Source organism: Sapajus apella, unplaced genomic scaffold (assembly GCF_009761245.1).
Source record: "Sapajus apella isolate SASKATOON/1434 unplaced genomic scaffold, GSC_monkey_1.0 scaffold60, whole genome shotgun sequence".
NCBI classification, from domain to species: Eukaryota; Metazoa; Chordata; class Mammalia; order Primates; family Cebidae; genus Sapajus; species Sapajus apella.
In genome coordinates this window covers 11,482,699-11,502,653 of record NW_022437000.1, presented here as the reverse complement: position 1 = coordinate 11,502,653, position 19,955 = coordinate 11,482,699, and positions in this window count along the sequence as shown.

The window sequence follows — 19,955 nt, the reverse complement described above, 5'->3', positions numbered from 1 at the left end:
GGGCCTTCACAGACGGTGGGTGCACAGGTATCCTCAGTGAAGGAAGCAGATGGCCCACAGGGGCCTTCATAGTTGGCAGGTGCACAGGCATCCTCAGTGAAGGAAGCAGATGGCCCACAGGGGCCTTCATAGATGGCAGGTGCACAGGCATCCTCAGTGAAGGAAGCAGATGGCCCCTAGGCCTTCACTGTCCCAGGGCAGAGCAGACACCAGAAGGCAAGTCTGTGGTTCATAAGGAGAGGGAAAAAACAAATGCCCAAGCTAGGAAGAAGAAGAACCCAATAGGCGGTCAGAGGGATTACGAGTGCTAATCCCACAGAAACAAAGCCGAAGAAGCCCGTGTTGCCATGCTCAAAATAGCCAGCATGATTCTCTTGCATTTTTCGTGAAGTATTGTTGTTTAAGTTTCCCTGACGTGGCCCGCATCCGCAGCATGGTACAGCAAATTTGCTCTCCCAAAAATATGCCTAGGATCATAAGTGGATAAGTTCTACGTAGCAGAAGGCCACAGTCATCTCAGGCCCCCGCCCCTGGGATCAGGCACAGCTGGTGTGTCTTCACACACCCTATGTCCTTCTCTCATCCCCTCCAATATCCAAACCCAGACTCCTTCCTCAGAGCCAGGATGTCTGAACCTCCCCCCTCAGCCACTCTCTCTCTCTCTGAACCACCAGGAAGGGATTTGGGATAAACATTCATCAAATACTGCATGTTGCAAATACTTTCCATATGTTGCAAGCAATCTACACGCAACATATTAGGTGGTCATTTCAGAAAGTTAAGTCCCTGCATTCATGACAGGCTCAAGGAACGCATGAACTCAGCAAGAATTTTTTGTCATTAATTTTAATGAGAAACCCGCAATTACTTTTGCACCAACCTAATCTCATCATGTTTTACACCTGTGAAAATAGCATGGAAAATCTTTCCTAAAAATGAGACTTATTTGTATACCATTTACATGTTTCAGTTGATCTGGGGGTCAGTTCCAGGTCTTGTTGGCAACCCCCTCCTTTTTTTGTTGAGACAGAGTTTGGCTCTTGTTCCCAGGCTGGAGCACAATGGCACAGTCTCAGCTCACTGTAATCTCTACCTCCCAGGTTCAAGCAATTCTCCTGCCTCATTCTCCTGAGTAGCTGGGATTATAGGCATCAGCCACCATGCCTGGCTAATCTTTGAGTTTTTAGTAGAGACAGGATTTCACCATGTTGGCCAGGCTGGTCTCAAACTCCTGACCTCAGGTGATCCACCCACCTCAGCCTTCCACAGTGCTGAGATTACAGGTGTGAGCCATCATGCCCAGCCTCAGCAAACCCTTTTATGTTGACTGGTATATAGAGCTTTGCTGTTTGTCCTCAAAGGAGTCATGGACTGAGGCCACATGGAAGGACATCAACGCATAGGCAATTATTAGAAGAAGAGAAAGAGGATAGCGGACCCTTTATCCATGGCTTCACTTTCCACAGCTTCCGAAGGTCTGAAAATATTAAGTGGAAAATTCCAGAAATAATTCATAAGTTTTCAATTGTGCACCATTCTGAGCAGTGTGATAAAATCTCAAGCTTCCCACTCCATCCCGTCCCAGCCGTGCACCCTCCCATTTTCCAGCATCTCCATGCTGCCAACTCCCCTTAAACCTCATTCATCACTTAGGGGCCCTGTCAGTTATCAGACCCACAGTCCAGGGATCGCAGTGCTCGTGTTCAAGGAACCCTCGTGTGACTTCATCACAAAGCAGCGGGGCTGGCAACAGGGGTTCACCTGAGAGAAGCTGGAAGGTGCTGCTTTAAGTAAAAAGTGACAGTTCTCAGCTTAAGGAAATGGTATGCTGAGGTTGCCAAGATCTCCAGTATAAATTAATCATCTTTTTGTAAAATTGAGATATTGTTATAATTATTCAGTTTTATTAGTTATTTTCAATCTCTTACTGTGCCTAACTTATAAATTAAAATTTACCCAGGTGTGTATGGATAGGGAAAACGTGTACCTGCAGCTCAGTACTATCTGTGCTTTCAGGCATCCTTTTCTTCTGGGGGGGCAGTCTTGGAACATACCCCTGAGAACGGGGGGATGATGGTATTGAATTAATAGAAAACCTTTTGGCCAATCACATCGATTGTGTGCATATGCGTCACTTAAGGAGGCTAGGTGATGGCAAGGTGAGAACCAAAAACCTTGGTGTTTTAAAGCAAAGCTCTTTGTCTCATATTCCATGCCCACAGCCAGCCGGCCTGTCCTGCTGACCCAGCCTCAGGTGAATGGAGCAGCCGGAGCCTGGATGCTGCTGGTCACTGCGGCAGGAAGCCCCTGCCTCTGATGGCCAACTCCCAGGGACCAGTGCTCCAGCTGGGAAGCTGCCACATTCTGCCACAACATGGCCTTGAAACACAAGTTCATCTTAGAGCAAGCGAGCAGGATGTTGGGATACAATCTGAGCATCACAGGGGCACTGAGTCCTTGAGGACAGGGCGCCGTGAGAGATGCACCCGCCTCACAGCCCAGAGCAGGCCAGCGTGACACACCCAGCGTAGACACAGCTCCGGCTCAACAGCCGCCCGCCCCAGTCACCCTGTTTCAGATGACCCAACCCTCATACCTCCTCTGACGGCCAATTCGCTATGGTATCTGTGCATTTCTTCTCCACCTAGCCTGTGTCAAGCATCCTGTCTTTGTGCTAGGTCCCTGCCAACGCTACGTGTGACATGTGAGCCGTGCCCAGTGCCACTTTTCCCAAGTCATGGCCTCACTGCCTGACTGCCCAGCACAGGGAATTTTAAACTGATTACACTTACATCTCTCTTACCCACCACATGGCCAGTACTTCCCACGTGGCCCACTCCTGAGGGGTCCAGGAAGCTCAGTGTCCAGCCTGAAAAAAGGGATGTGCTAGATGTTGAGAACAGCCCCAACGCCAGCCGCATCTGCAGCAGACTCCTGGGGCAAGTCTCCCAGGCCCTTGCCTTGGTCTTCTGCCCAGATCAGATGGAGGAGACACACCCCGCCCTACAGGGACCAGGCAGAAACTGCTCGAAAGTCAAAGCGAGGATCCACACAGCACTAACGGGTGATTGCTCTGGGGGTGTGGGGCTTGGAAGGCGGGCGCTGAGACATCCTCGGCCTGGGTGGGCAGCTAGTTTGTGGGCATTCATCACATGACTAAAATGAGGCACAGCCATGACACACAGTCCCAGCAACTCCCAAACAACACAAAGTGCAGCATCTCCTCAGCTTCCATTACGGCCACATCTTACAAAGCAAGAGTGTGCATTGAAGCAGGGCAACAGTGCTGTGTGTGCACACATGCCTCTGTGTATGTAAAACTGGGCGAGCTCTCAGCCCAGCCGATGCCCAGCAGTTTCTCACCTGCATGGATGCCCGGCAGGATGCTGAAGGGCAAGTGGGATGCTGACCAGCTCTGTGCTCTGGCAGTGCCCCACTTCCCCTTGCAGAGCAAGGTCTGGCATCTCTAAACCCTTGCTAAGTGCATCTCCGCCCACCCGCAATCACAGGACACCCGGAAATGCCCCTTCCTGTCAGAGCTATTCACACGGTCCTGGCATACGTGTCATCACCATGCAAGGACAGAGACACCCCAAGAAGCAAAGTGCTTTCTCAGGGGCACACAGCTGCTCAGTAGCTGCTCTGAGACCAGAACCCAGAGTTACTGCCCCTCCCAGGACCAGCCATGCTGACATCATTGCAGATACCCTGGGAGGGAGGGGCTCCTTCACCACAGGAAGAAAGCATCAAGTGCTTGAATGCGTCACCGCTGACCATGGTCCCAGAAATGCCAAGATTCAGGTGTATTGTACAGTAACAGCTCTGAGCCTCGAGATATTTTAAAACTATGCCTGACTGTATTGTTTCTTGTTGCAAAATAAAATACATTTCTTGCAAAAGCAATAAGAAAATGCAAATATACAGAAAAGGACAATCACCCAAAGACAAGCATTGTTAGCATTTTGTTATGTTTTCTTTTAATGAGACACACACATACATCTTGCAATGATTGAATTTTATGTGTCAATTTGGCTGGGCCCTGATGCCAAAATGTTTTCAAATATCAGTCTAGATGTTGCTCTGAAGGTATTTTTAGGTGAAATTAATCTTTGACCACTGAGCTTTGAGTAAAACAGGTACCACTTCCGGAGGCAGGAGGGCCTCATCCCGTCAGCTGAAGGCAGAAGAAGAAAGACACTGACCTCCCTGAGAAAGTGGGAGTTCGCCTCCAGACCGTCTTCCGGATCGGGACAATCACCTTCATTTTCCCTGGGTTTCCAGCCTGCTGGCCTGCCCTGCAAATTTCAGATCTGCCAGATTCCATAATCATGTAAGCAAATTCCTTAAAATCAATCAATCACTCTCTCTCTCTCTCTACATACACATGTGCGTGAGCACAAACACACACACCCTATTGGTTCTGTTTCTCTGGAGAACCCTAATATACCCATATATATATATAGATAGATAGATAGATATACATACATACACACATTTTTTAATAAAAATAGAATCTTACTGAAGCATGCTTCATTCATTTGAGAATATGAAGATAGTAATTTCCTCATAAAAGATTCTCCTGCTCCTTCATTTCCAATAGCTACACAGAATTCCATGGTGTGGATATGCTAGGGTTATTTTAGCTAAGGATTTGCTAAATTTTCAGATGATCCTGCTTTCTTATTCTCCTACGTTTCTGACAAACTTCATTTCGAAAGCATCAAACAGAAAACAATCCAGGGGTCTTGAAGACCCCCAGGCCTAGCATGAATCTGCTTCTACTGAAGTTGCCCTCCTCCCTCTGTTGAGGAGCTGGAAGGGTCTCAGCCCCTGGCCTTCCCTGGTGGGGGGTTGGCAGGATGCGGAGGAGTCTGAGGAGACCGGGGCCCAAACTCCTCTTCACAGAGCCTGGGGCCTGCTTCCATACGGGGCTGCAGGTTAGTGGGTGCACGCTATGACAGTCTACACCTGGGCTGCTCCCTAATTGATAATGTAATTATCGAGGAGAGTCATATTGCTGCACACACAGCATTTTCAACCGTTTATCACAATGTTGATCTTTATTTTAAATATAAATCAGGCAATCATTTATGTCTTTTATGTTCTTTGTATTTATTCAAGAATATTTAACTGTAGACAAAAGGTGACTTATTCATTATTCATCCTGAACAAGGCAAGTATGGCGATTTGAAAAGGCTGACATTTGAGCTTTTTGCCAACACTAGCAAAATTATATCCTTCCCATTGTAAATCAATGAAGTAGAATCATTGTGCACAAAGGAATTAAATTGCCTTGTCACTTTAATAAGGCCACCTTATATACAACCTTCAACCAACACCATTGTGCGGAGACACGGTGGCTCTTCCCGCTCTGCTCAGCCCTCAGTCGCCTTCCAATTAAACTAACATCCTGAGTCTTTCATGCCACTCTTCCTCTTTCTTGAGAGACAGTGTCAGAATGTCACACGCATAACTTGCTATCAGTGGCATGCACACATCGGAGGGAATTAGCATCCCCAGCCTCGGCTGTGCTTCTGGCACCTTTTAAACTTGTTCATCAGGCCTTCCTCTGCCAGGGCCCTTCCCCCAACACCCTGCCACGCCACTTCCCTCACTCCCTTCACGGGTATGTACATACACACACACACATGCACCAATACACATGCCCACACATGCACAGACACACATGCACACACACAGGCGCAGACACACATATGCAAACATACATGCAGACACACATGCAGATATACATGCACATACATGGAGATACACACACATGCACAGACACATGCACATGCAGACACACATGCACATGATCATACATGAGATACACACATGCATGGATACACATGCACACACATTCAGATACACATGCAGACACATGCAGACACACATGCACAGATATATGTGCACAGATATACATGCACACACATGCAGATAAACACATGCTCACACATGTAGATACACGTGCAAATACACACATGCACACATGCGTAGATACATGTACACACGCAGGTACACATGCACACATGCAGGTACACACACACACAAATGCAAATACACACATTCACACAGATACACATGTACACACACATGCACACATGCACACACATACACAAATGCAGATACACATGCACAAATACACGTTCTCACACATGTAGATACACACAGATATACACATGCACACACACATGTACACATGCACACACATCCATAGATGCACGCTCACACATGCAAATACATGCTCACACATGCAGATACATGCACATACATGCAAACACATGCACAGATACACATATACTCATAGATGCAGATACACACATACACACATGTTCACGCATGCAGATATATGTGCAGCTGCACACATGCACACACTCATACACATATGCATGCACAGTCACATGCACAGATACACACATGCACACATACAGACATGCTCACACACAAACTCACACCTTGAGGGATAATACTATTAATTTTGTTTTCATTTAGAAAGGTGCAAATTTTCCAGGCAGGAAGCATTTTTGTAACAACAAATGAGAAGCTCTCAAATGTAAACATCTCCGGCAGACAGCTGAAAAGGAAGAAGGCATGCCGGGAGCGAGGCGAGGTATGCCGGACAGCAGCGCAGAAAGCACCTCCTGCTTAGAGCAGGGAAAGCATCCTCCATCTCCACATTAAACTCATCACACTGGAAGACAAAAGACACAAACTGCAAGAGCAAATGGAAAGGAGAGGGAGTTGGCAGCTGGTGAAAGGCGTGGAGGCACCCTGATGATGAGGACAGGCGGACACCAGCCACTGGTGCAGACAAACACGGCACAGGGAAATGTGTGCCTCTGGGTGAGAGGCGGCCTGAAAAGCCAGCAGGGACACCCAGGGCCATGGAGAAGCTGTGGCCACAGAGGCATCTATGTCTCTTGAGGCAGGGATGTGAGGAGTGTAAGGGGTGTGTGGAGGACACAGAGTCATCAAATTCCAATGAGATGCTATTTAGAGCCCCAGGTCCCTTCTCCCAGCCCCATAGCCAGGAAACGGAGCCTCTCCGCTCTGGCAGAAGCAGGCAGGTCAGCCTCTGAGTGGGAGCCATCCATGATCTTGGCATGAAGCAAAGAGGAATGGCCGACGGTGAAGGCAAGGTGTGACCTGGACACGGACCGAGGCCTGCATCCCTGGGAACCTGCCATCCTTCCCCCTCAGTGCTCAGGGCACCTGCTGCCAGGCCTGTGCCACCATCAGCAAGTAGGAGGGTCATCCCATGCCCACAAGGAAAGACAATAGAGCTTAGGGGGTGTCTCCTGACGAAAAGCGAGGTCCCCACACAATCACCCCCCAGTCAGCAAACCTCACCCACAGACACCAAGCATCAGAAGTGTGCTCAGTTTCAGAAATCCCAGGCATTTGGTGAAAGCTCCTCCCATAACAAACTGAGAAGGAAAGGCAGAAAAGCAAGCATGAACTCAGAGCAAGTAGGTGTCACAAAGGTGACCAGGAAAACTTTTTTGAAAGGGATAACTAACAATGCCAAAGAGAGGAGAGGCTGATTTTATGAAATGAGGAGAGGATTCCATAACAGGAATCTCATTCAGAAAACAAAAAAGACAACATGAGAAAAATGCATTTTAATTTAATTGGAGGAATAGAGATAGAGAAAACCACCCAGATAATAGAAACAAAACAGAGAAAACAAGGCAGAGGTGGAAAGAGGGAGACAATTTAAGGATTAGTCTAGGAATTTTATTATCTATTTTCAAATATCATAGAAAACAAAGAGAGCTGAGAACCAGGTGGTGAGGTGGTCTCTCGTCCCAGTGCGGTGGCCCAAGTCCCCTCCTGCCCTCAGCCTCCCCATCTCCTGCCCAAGCGACCTGGTGGGTGAGTAGCAGCTTCCACACAAGAGTCTCCTGTGGGTGCAGTGGAAGGACACAGAGGAGTTTTCTCTGAGAAGTGGAACTTCACTTTGTGACCAGTCACAAAACGACCTGCCCCAGTAACCCAGTAGGCAAGGAAAGAGCTGGGCTCATCCCCAGGGTTGCCTGGCCCTGAGCACAGACTCTGTCTCCAATTACAGCGCTGGAACATCCTCCAGCATCTCCGCAATCTTACCTTCACAACCACCACAGCCCTGGAACAGCCCCTCCATCTCCACATCCCCACCCCCATCACCACAGCCCTGGAACACCCCACCATCTCCACATCCCCACCCCCATCACCACAGCGCTGGAACAGCTACTCCCTCCGCCATCTCTGCAGAGCTCACCCTGCTCCAGCTTCCACCCCCAGCCCAGGTCTGTAGAGTTTGCATTTGCATCAGAGCCACATCCTTGACTTTGGAATGACTATCTCACCCTCTGAAAGGGGCAGGATGCCCTGGGAGCTGCCTCATTCACAAGTGCCCTCTCTTATTCCTTCAACCAATAAATTTGAATTGAGATGATGCCTGCTGTGTCCAGAGGTGCAAAGCACAGCCAGACTCCTGGGATCAGCTGCCTACACATACACCTTCACCTGCATCTGTGCTGCTTTGCTGCACTTTACAGGGATTTTATGTTCATAATCATACTCCAGTAAGGAGACATGGCAGAACAGATGGGGATAAAGTGGAAGAAGTGTTTGTGGATGGTCTGAGATCCCTGCAGACTTTCCTCCTAAGGACCCCAGGGCTTTCAGTCATTGAGCTGCTACCCCTGGGGCCACTGACCCACCAGGTCAGTGGGTCCAACACAACCTTCCAAATGACCCAGAAGAACCAATGACCCAAAAGACTGTTGAAACCTCTCCACTGATTTCTCTCACCAAGAGATGCTGGAGGGGGAAAAAATAAGATGAATAAAATATGATCAAAAGAATCTACAATCAACTTCCATGGTAGGTAAAGTCACTTATGTGTGTTGTATTAAATTTTCTTTTTTGAAAAGTTATTTTAATATTCCAATAAGGGTTATTTATTAAATTCATAGTTAAATGGATAAAAGGAAAGTTAGAAATTATTTTAAAAAGCAAAAACCAAAAAGTTTCCTAGAATCAAAGGATAAGACTTTCTAGGTTAATAGCCTTAAGAAATTGGTTACCCTGATCAATGCAAAAAAAAAAAAAAACAACAACAAAAAAAAAAAAAAACAACCTAAACGAAAGTTACTCCACTGAGAAGCCTGGGAACAGCACCCCTATGTTTCCATTCAACTTGGAAAAGAGAACAATCAGAAAATGAGCCAGACCAGGAACCTGAGCCAGGACAGTTTCAGGAGGCGGGAAGGGGAGAGTGGGGGACAGCCATGCCAAAATGCAGACAGACCTGCACAGAAAGTCCCACTGCATGCCCAGAAATCCTGCAAGCAGAGAAATGGGGGTGCTGAGAGGGACTGGAGGCCATGACACCCCAGGAGGGGCAGGCACATCCCTCACCCAGATGATGGTTTGTAACACCATCCCCTAGTCAGGAGGCTCCTTAGAGAAATGGCTGACTCCAGGAAAGGCAGGGAAATTACAGGATGTATACAGATGGTATATTTCAGAGCCAGAAAGTAAGGAAGTATTCAAGCAAACAAGATGAAGGTGTGTCAGAAAGACCCAGAAGCAACCGGAGGATACTCATGAGGGCTAAAACTGAAGCAATGTGAGGAGCAACAGAATAAACAATAATAGCTAACACTGTATTATAACCCCTGAAATAAAACAAACATGCACAAGACCATACTGACATAAATGACTGAGTTTATAAATAAATGTGGAAGAAGAGACAAACCTTCCCTACAGAAAAATTCTAATTAATACATGGAGAAAGAACAATGGAAATAGAAAATCTAATACACCAGAGGAGTAATTGCTACAATAAAGATTCATTGACAAATGCTAAAATTGGCATCCAAAGCTTAAAAGAAAGCAGAATATTTACATGACTTCAAAATCTCTCTCCTAAAATGTGATCATTACTGTCATGTTTTTAATATGAATCCCACAAATCCTTAGATACTCACTTCCAGGACATGGGGCTTACTTTCCCTCACTTGAGTGTGGGTTGGACCCACTTACTCACTATGAAGAAATATGAATAAGATAATGAACAAAGAGTGGAAAAGAAAAGAACAGTTAATTTAACAATGAAGGAATCTGGCAAAACCACCTTAATTGAGTGATTAAAATAAATATTAGCAGTAATAAGTCGTATTGATATCATGTCCCTCCAATATGATTTGATGAGAAGGATACATCATCTCTGCAGTATTCTTATCCAAAATCCACAACCTTGGCCTAATCATGAGAAGCACTAAGCAAAGCCAGTTTGAGGATGTTCTACAAAATATTGGACCATGATTCTTCAGAAGTGCCAAGGTCATGAAAAGCAAGGGGAAACCAAGAAACTGCCATAGGCTAGGGAGGCTAAAGAGACCCAAGAAATGCTTGTGGTATCCTGGATTGGATCCTAGGACAGAAAAACGGTATTAGTGGAAAAGCTGGGGTAAACCTAACAAAGTCCATAGTTTAGCAGACAGTCTTGTAGCAAAGTTAATGTCTTAGTTTTGATAAATATTTCATGTTTAAAATGTCATCAGTAGCGAAATATAAGTGAAAGTACATATGAGAACACTTTGGATTGTCTTTTTTATCTCTTCTAAAGATATAAAATTATTTTAAAAGCAAAAGTCTTAAAAAGAAAGTGGCATGAAAACGTGTGGGACTGGAGGTGGCAGTCTTGGCAGACACTGTGTTTGGGGAGGGCGAGGCATCACTTCTAGACTTTTGGTGAAGGGAAAGGAGGAAGCAAGTGGTGCAAATTAAAAATCCTACAGGAAAGGCCGGGTGTGGTGACTCACGCCTGTAACTCCGGCATGCCGGGAGGCTGAGGTAGGTAGATCACCTGAGGTCGGGAATTTGAGACCAGGCTGGCCAACATGGGGAGATCTCATCTCTACTAAAAATATGAAAATTAGCTGGGCATGGTGGCATGTGCCTGTGATCCCAGCTACTCGGGAGGCTGAGGCAAGAGAATTGCTTAAGCCCAGGAGGCAGAGGTTCCAGTGAGCTGAGATTGTGCCACTGCCTCCAGGCTGAGCAACAGAGCAAGATCCTGTCTCAAAAAAAAAAAAAAATTCCTACAGGAAAGAAAATAGACTCATACCCTGCAAAGGCACCCTCTGTAAGAGTATGTTCTTAAACTGAAACAAACCCCTCACTACTGCCTACATAGCATCACTGATTGTTGCTAGTCTAGTAAAACAGAAGATATTTCAAAATGCACAGAAAATAGAAGACATCTCGTTTGGTGAAAATTCTCCACCCAAGAGAAAACATGAAACAGTGGAGAATTGTAACAAACACTCCAAACTCTATTAAATATTATTAAAACAACAAATGTGGATTAAAAAATTTTTACATCAAAAATTCAACAGCTAAAAACAAAACATGTTTTTTAAAAAACTACTGAAATATATAAAATGAGAAATCGCTAAATTTAAGAAAACAAAATAAAAAGAAATAAAATTACACTACTGGGTGTCCGGGAGAAAAAGGTATGCAACTGAACATATAAAAGGAATATTGAGGACACAAAATGAAAAGATAATAAAAATAAAAAAATATTTTTAAAGGATCAAACAAAACAATACATAAAGAAGACAGACAAAGAAGATCTAACATACATATAATTGGAAATCAAAAAAACAATGAAAAATAACTTTTATAACTAGATTTCAATAAGTTGATAACTAGAGTTCAATAATTGTCCAAGACAATTCTGAATCTATGGGAAAGAACTAAACTACCAATCAGGGGTAATTTTATAGCTTTAAATAATTAGACAAATATATTTAAAAACAAAAATAAAGAAATTAAGTCCTCAATTTAAAAAAACTAAAAAAATAACAATAAGCCAAAAGAAAGCAGAAGAAAATAAATACGGATGAAAACAGAAAATCATGTGACAGAAAAATTTTTTTAAAAAGTAGAACCATTACATAATTCAAAATGCTGCCTCTTTCCAAAGAAATGAACAAATGACACTTGCATACTATGCCTAATTAAGACAGTTAAGGAAAAAAAGAAATAACTAGCGGGGTTGGCTGGGCATGATGCTTCATGCCTGTAATCCCAGCACTTTGGGAGGCCAAGGCAAGCAGATCACCAGAGGTCAAGTGTTCAAGACCAGCCTGGGCAATATGGTGAAACCCATCTCTACTAAAAATATAACAATTAGCCAAGTGTGGTGGCACATACCTCTAATCCCAACTACTTGGGAGGCTGAGGCACAAGAATCACTTGATCCCTGGAGGCAGAGGTTGGAGTGAGTCAACATCATGCCATTGCACTCTAGCCTGGGCAACAGAATGAGACCCTGTCTCAAAAAAAAAAAATAAATAAAAAGGAAATAACCAGGGGAAAATAGCCATGAAAAAACAGAACATAAAAAATTCATCAGAATATGTTGTACAACTCTATGCAAATTAAACATTAAGACAAAATGAATGACTTCTTAAGAAAATATAATTTGCTAAAATTGATCCAAAGAAATACAGAAAGCTTAAACAGTCCTACTTCCACAAACAGTATACAGAAAGTAATCAAAGAACTGTCCCACAAAAAAGGACAAGACCTGGATGGTTTCACAGAGGATCTACTAAGAATATTCAAGATAACCTCAATGTCACATAATTGGTCCCAGAATATAGAAAGAAGGAAACTTCCAAATTTTTTAAAAACAAGTATAACATTAATATCTAAACCGATAAAGATAGCCCCAAAAAGACAAATACGACTTCATATTTCTTATAAATATCAATGCCAAAAAATTCTAAATAAAATATAAGTAAAAAGAACAGAAAAACATGCTTAAAAATAGTACACTATGTCCAAGTAAAACTTATTCCAGGAATGTGTGGGAAGATCAATATTAGAAAATCAATATAATTTGCCCTATTAATAGTAGACACAAGAAAAAAATGCATAATTTTCTTCATGATACGATAAAGATACACACACATATCAATATTTAGATATATGTATACACATATGTATATAGATATATATGTATCTATACACAGATGTATAGATATATATCTGCGTGTCTATACACATATGTACATATCCACATGTCTATATATACCCACATGTATATGTATATACATATATATGTATGTATGTGTAGATGCATAAAATCAACCTTTAAGTAATCATCTTTCTTAATAGGGAAACAATAAAAGTATTTCCTACTAAGGTCAGAAATAAAGCAAGGACCCTCACTATCTGCACTATTATTAAACACCATATTGAAAATATAATGTATACAATTAGAGAATAAAAACACTGCAAGAATAAACATTTGGAAAATAATTAAACATTATTTATAGATGATACAATAATATACTTAGAAAACCCAGAAGATTCAATGATGAAACTAACAAAAGAATTCAAAAATGAGCAAAATGTATTACACAATAAAAATCAATATCATTTACCAAAAAAAAAAAAAAATCGTATGTGTATGTGCACACAAATAATAAACATATAGAATGGAAGAGAAACTCACTATTACAAATGCAACAAAAAAGATAAAGTACTTACAAATTAACTTAACAAGAAATAAGCAAAAACAATATGAACACAATTTTAAACCACTTCTAAGAAACACAGAAAAGACTTGAACAAATTACAAAAAAAAATCCCTTGTTCTTGGATCAGATAATTCAATCTTATAAAAACATCAGTCCTCCTAGATATAATATATAAACTAATTAAAATTGAAATAAAGTTCCCAATAAGCTTTTACTCTGGACTGAGTCAAATTGAATCTAAAGCTTAAATGAAAAATTAGAATAGTAGAAAAGCTATAAAAACTCTACAAGAAGAATGATGGCAGGGGGATTAGCCTCTGAAATTTTAAAACATTCTAAAATCCTAACTAGTTAAAACTGTGCTGTTGACAGATGAGCAGACTGACCAATGGAACAGAATTAGGAGTCCAGGACAGATGAGAGTATTTATAGAAATACAGTATTGATATAGGTGACATTTCAAACTCCAGAGAACAGAGAGGCTTAATAAAATACATTATGTTAACTGGATAACCATTTGAAAAAACATAGAAATGGATCTATATCTCCCATCATATACCAGAATAAACACCAAGTGGATCAGTGTTCTAAATGGAAAAAGTTCTAGAAGAAAACACAGGCAATTTTTTATACATAATCTGGAGGTAAAGGATGTGAATAAAGCCTTTTAAAAGATGTACAAAGAGGAGCTGGTACCACTCCTTCTGAAACTATTCCAAACAATACAAAAAGAGGGAATCCTTCCCAAATCATTTTATGAGACCAACATCATCCTGCTACCGAAACCCGGCAGAGACTCAACACAAAAAGAAAGCTTCAGGCCAATATCCGTGATGAACATAGAAGCAAAAATCTTCAATGAAATACTGGCAAACCGATTGCAACAACACATCAAAAAGCTTATCCATTATCCATCACAATCAAGTAGGCTTCATCCTGGTTCAAAATATACAAGTCGATAAATGTAATCCACCACATAAACAGAACCAAAGACAACAACCACATGATTATCTCAATAGATACAAAGAAGGCCTTCAACATAATTCAACAGCCCTTTATGCTAAAAACTCTCAATAAACTATGTATCAAAGGAATCTGTCTCAAAATAATAAAAGCTATTTACGACAAACCCACAGCCGGTATCATACCAAATGGGCAAAAACTGGAAGCATTCCCTTTGAAATCTGGCACTAGACAAGGATGCCCTCTCCCACCCCTCCTATTCAACATAGTATTGGAAGTTCTAGACACAGAAATCAGGCAAGAAAAAGAAATAAAGGGTATTCAAAGGAAAAAGTCAAATTGTCTCTATTTGCAGATGACATGATTGTATATTTAGAAGACTCCATCTTCTCATCCCAAAATCTGCTAAAACTGATAACTTCAGCAAAGTCTCGGGATACAAAATCAATGTGCAGAAATCACAAGCATTCCTATACAGCAATAACAGACTAACAGAGAGCCAAATCAAGAGCAAACTCCCATTCATAATTGCTACAAAGAGAATAAAATACCTAGGAATACAACTAACAAAGGATGTGAAAGACCTCTTCGAGGAGAAGTATAAACCACTGCTCAACGAAATAAGAGAGGACACTAACAGATGGAAAAACATTCCATGCTCATGGTTAGGAAGAATCAATATCATGAAAATGGCCATACTGCCCAAAGTAATTTATAGATTCAATACTATCCCCATCGAGCTACCAATGACCTTCTGCACAGAACTGGAAAAAAACACCTTAAACTTCATATGGAACAAAAAAAGAGCCCACAGAGCCAAGACAATCCTAAGCAAAAAGAACAAAGCTGGAGGCATCACACTACCTGACTTCAAACTATACTACAAGGTTACAGTAATCAAAACAGCATGGTACTGGTACCAAAACAGAGATATAGACCACTGGAACAGAACAGAGGCCTCGGAGGCAAAGCCACACATCCATAACCATCTGATCTTTGACAAACCTGACAAAAACCAGCAATGGGGAAAGGATTCCCTGTTTAATAAATGGTGTTGGTAAAACTCGCTAGCCATGTGCAGAAAGCAAAAACTGGACCCCTTCCTGACACCTTACACTAAAATTAACTCCAGATAGATTAAAGATTTAAACATAAGACCTAACACCATAAAAACCCTAGAAGAAAACCTAGGCAAAACCATTCAGGACACAGGCATAGGCAAGGACTTCATGACTAAATCACCAAAAGCAATGGCAACAAAAGCCAAAATAGACAAATGGGACCTAATTAAACTTAAGACCTTCTGCACAGCAAAAGAAACAATCATTACAGTAAAGCAGCAATCAACAGAATGGGAAAAAATTTTCCCAATCTACCCATCTGACTAAGGGCTAATATCCAGAATCTACAAAGAACTAAAACAGATTTACAAGAAACAAACAAACCCATTCAAAAGTGGGCAAAGGATATGAACAGGCACTTTTCAAAAGAAGATATATATGAGGCCAGCAAACATATGAAAAAATGCTCATCATTGGTCATTACAGAAATGCAAATCAAGCCCACATTGAGATACCATCTCATGCCAGTTAGAATGATGATCATTAAAAAATCTGGAGCCAACAGATGCTGGAGAGGATGTGGAGAAAAAGGAACAATTTTACACTGTTGGTGGGAGTGTAAATTAGTTCAACCATTGTGGAAGGCAGTGTGGTGATTCCTCAAGGACCTAGAAATAGAAATTCCATTGACCCAGCAATCCCATTACTGGGTATATGCCCAAAGGATTATAAATTGTTCTGTTATAAAGATACATGCACACATATGTTTATTGCGGCACTGTTTACAATAGCAAAGACGTGGAACCAACCCAAATGCCCATCAATGATGAACTGGACAAGGAAAATGTGGCACATATACACCATGGAATACTATACAACCATAAAAAATGATGAGGTTGTGTCCTTTGTAGGGACATGAATAAATCTGGAAACCATCATTCTCAGCAAACTGACACAAGAACAGAAAATCAAACACAGCATGTTCTCACTCATGTGCAGGCATTGAACAATGAGAGCACATGGACACAGGGAGGGGAGCATCACACACTGGGGTCTGTTGGAGGGGGCTAAGGGAGGGACGGTGGGGGGTGGGGAGGTTGGGGAGGGATAACATGGGGAGAAATGCCAGATACAGGTGACTGGGTGTATGGAGGCAGCAAACCACCTTGCCATGTATGTACCTATGCAACAACCCTGCATGATCTGCATATGTACCCCAGAACCTAAAGTACGATTAAAAAAAAATTCATACCCAATAAAAGTAACAACTGAATTAATTTGACTATAATTTTTTTTGCTTCTGAAAAACACCATAGAGAAAGTCAAATAACAAGAGATAAAATGATAGAAAATACATACAATGTCTCTCACAGTTAAAGGGCCAATCTCCCTCATACATAAAATTTTGTTAAAAATAGAAAAAAAGATCAAAATTTACAGAAAAATGGACAGATCACACAAATGGGTCACAGAAAACAATATATAAAGATGCTTGACTTCACACATAAATACAGATTAAAACTACTCTGGGACTCCCTATCACAAATGTTGGCAGATTTGTCGCATGATGTCGGCAGAAATTCAAAACCTTGACCACACAGCCTGCTGGCAAGTCTTCCAGGAAAAGTGGACACTTGTGTAACTCACTGGTGGGAATGTGACATGATTCAACATCTATGGAGTGGAATCTGGCAATAGCCAAGAAAACCATGCATTTACCCTTTGACCCAGAAACCCCACCCCTAGGAATCAGCCCTGAAAAATACATTTTCACAAAGATATGTCCAAGGTTATTCATTGCGGCATTATTTGTAACAGCAATACATAACTGCCCAAGTACTCTTTGATAAGCAACTAGTTACAGCTAGTGCTCAACTTATGACCACGGTTGGTTCCGACAGACCGGTCGTAACATGATTTGGTCGTAAGTTGAGTAGGCTATATGTACAGTACTGTGAAATGATGTGATAAAAATCTTTAAATCATATTTTATCATAATTTCCCTTCATTATTGTTATATATCATAATTTTCTTTGTTCATTTTATGCCATTTCTATCATCTCAACACCATTTTGTTGCTTATTTTTACATTCGTCAGGTTTAAGTAAAACACTGCATTACCAGTACAACTGGTTTAATATTTGCAAAACATACAAAATTACAAAATACAGGTGCATACAAAAATACAAAATACAGGTGTAAAAAATACCATAGGAAACATTTTCCCAATTGCAAAACATATCAAAATATATAAACATGTACGAAACATTTTATTGGCTGGGCAACGTTTGCGCTGCCAGACGCGGAGCAGTCGTGGCTAGCGATTGTGGTGGTAAAGTCAAATGGTCGTAAGTTGCATAGATCATTAGTCGATCAATACCTGTATATAAATGACGGTACAGATACATGATAGAGTATCATGCAGCTATAAAAATGAATACGTCTATATATTGATATACACTGATTTCCAGGATATATTTTAAGTTGAAAAGCAAAATATAAAAGATTATATGTGATATTTTACCTTTTGCATATGCAAAGTTAAATGAGAACTATACATAGTGTATTATGTTAAAAACCTTGACTTATGCATAAGCATGTCTAATACATATATACATACACATTCATACAGGAGGATGCACCAGAGACAAAGAAAGTGTTCTTATCCTGGGGGCTGGTGAGAAATAAATGAAAATGTTGTGGATGGGAGTAAGAATTGTCTGGCGATGCTTTTTTTCATATAGTTTTGTCTTTTGAGCATGTAGAAACTTAACATATTCAAAAATGGCAAATGTTTCAGTAAAAATGCCCTAAAATTGAAAATGAACAATGAACTGAATGCACATCAAATTGATACCACAACCACACAGAAAAGAGAATCAATGCAAGAAAACTTTGAATCTAGTTCTCTGGCTGTACACACCTGGTGTGATATGCTCTAACAACAAAAATTATTACTAAGAAATCTTGAATTTTTCTTAACACTTTGTTATTGGTGGAGGTGTCAGAGTAGTAACTCTGAGATAATTCTGTACCTGTCATGGCAGAAAGCAAACAGGTAAAATATATTAAGTCTGGGGAAGCCAAGAGTCTCACCATAAAAGAAGTAAATGTCAATGTGGAATAGGAGGAGCTGTGGTGTTTGGCTCAGATTGGAGAAGTTAGAATATAAAACTTCTGCTCTGTTCATTCCAAGGACCAGGAGCAATGACACCCCCAGAAGTAATGAACACACCAGTATCCAGGGTTTTGTTCACAAATATCACTCTCCACTGAAAGTAACCAAGACTCCTTAGAAAATGAGCTCTTCCAGGTCTTAGGCAGGGAAATGGCAAAGTGAGCCTGGACCAGGTTTTGTGTCAGGAAGCAGGGAAGCACTGGAGGACTAACAGGGCACATCAGAGGCCAGAGCCTGACTGCAGAGTCTTGTGCTGGTCACACGCGAAACAATTCCCTCATCAAAAAGAACAATGAGGGCAGTGGACTATAATACACTGAATTAAAAGAACCCGTGAGTCTATAGTGAATTGTTTAAACAGGTCAGGGGGAGAGGGACAGTTATTCATTACAGAAAAAGGCCGGTTAATAAACACAGGAGGAAGAATAGAATTAGAGCACCATTCTGCCTGGATAATTAAGATAAGCAAAATCACCGGGTAAAAAGTTGTTGGAGAACAGGATATTCAGTCACAGTCACATTTGCAGCCACTTCAACCAAATGATCAAATTTGACAAATGTCACATGTTCCTAAAGCAACGCAACAGGAAGTGCAGCACATGTGCTGGAATGTGTGACCTGAGCTAATCACAAGGAAATAATCAGACAAACCACATCGAGGGTGTGCTGCAGTGGAGTGCACCTGCACGCCAGGACGCTGACTGGGGTCTTGAAAGGAAAGGGAGTGGGCACGCTCTGGATTAATGACAATTAGGGAGACATTGGAAACAAATGTGACCCGCAAGCCTTAACTGCTCTTGCTCCCTAACGACAGGTGGGTTTGACCATTGGGAGGGCGCTGGTGTAATGACCGCAACACAAAGGGATTTTACTACTTGTAACAAGTAAGGAAAGTGCTGGCATAGTTGTGAAAGCATTTCCTCCCCGAGAAAAAAGAGAAATCGGGCTTTTATTGGGCTGGTGCACTGAGTCATTGCACGCAGGTGGGAGTAAAGGCAGCACAGCACGGGTGCTGATCATGCTTCTACGTCACGTGCATAGGAAATGGTGAATCAGCTCCTCCCTGGGTGGGGCTTTTAGGATGGTCATGAGGAGGGCTCACCCAAGTTCATCTCCCAACTGGGCCTGAGCTTCTTCCTGGAACTTTCTGAAACAGTAGAAACTCAAGGTGCTACAGTTACAAGTAGGTACCCAAAAATCCAACAA